At 38.0% G+C, this 297-nt stretch overlaps 1 pseudogene; it reads left to right on the top strand.

Moving 5' to 3' along the window:
- Positions 1-297, top strand: part of LOC119588826 — a 4,333-nt pseudogene that overhangs the window by 777 nt on the left and 3,259 nt on the right.

Raw genomic sequence — 297 nt, 5'->3', positions numbered from 1 at the left:
GGAGTTGGGCTTCTATTAACCCTTTATTAGGTAAGTGGACATTTCCAGCATTTATAAATCACAGTTACACAGTTTCAACAAAGACAAATTTTCCCCCTGGATTTATATCTAGTGAATACATTGACAATGAAAACAAATAGATAATTTCATTGGCTCCTGTCCTAAACACATCAGCTGGGCAGTGTCTTCAGAGCAAGGCCCACATGCAGCTCAAATTTCTGACTTTGGTGTATCAGTAAACAGCACAGCAACAGAGGAAAGTTGTAGTAACTTCATTTTTGTATCATTGAGGTTTGG

This window comes from Penaeus monodon, chromosome 24, assembly GCF_015228065.2.
Source record: "Penaeus monodon isolate SGIC_2016 chromosome 24, NSTDA_Pmon_1, whole genome shotgun sequence".
Taxonomy (NCBI): Eukaryota; Metazoa; Arthropoda; class Malacostraca; order Decapoda; family Penaeidae; genus Penaeus; species Penaeus monodon.
The sequence above is the reverse complement of the archived record's forward strand: the minus strand, read 5'-3'. Positions and strand labels throughout refer to the sequence as shown.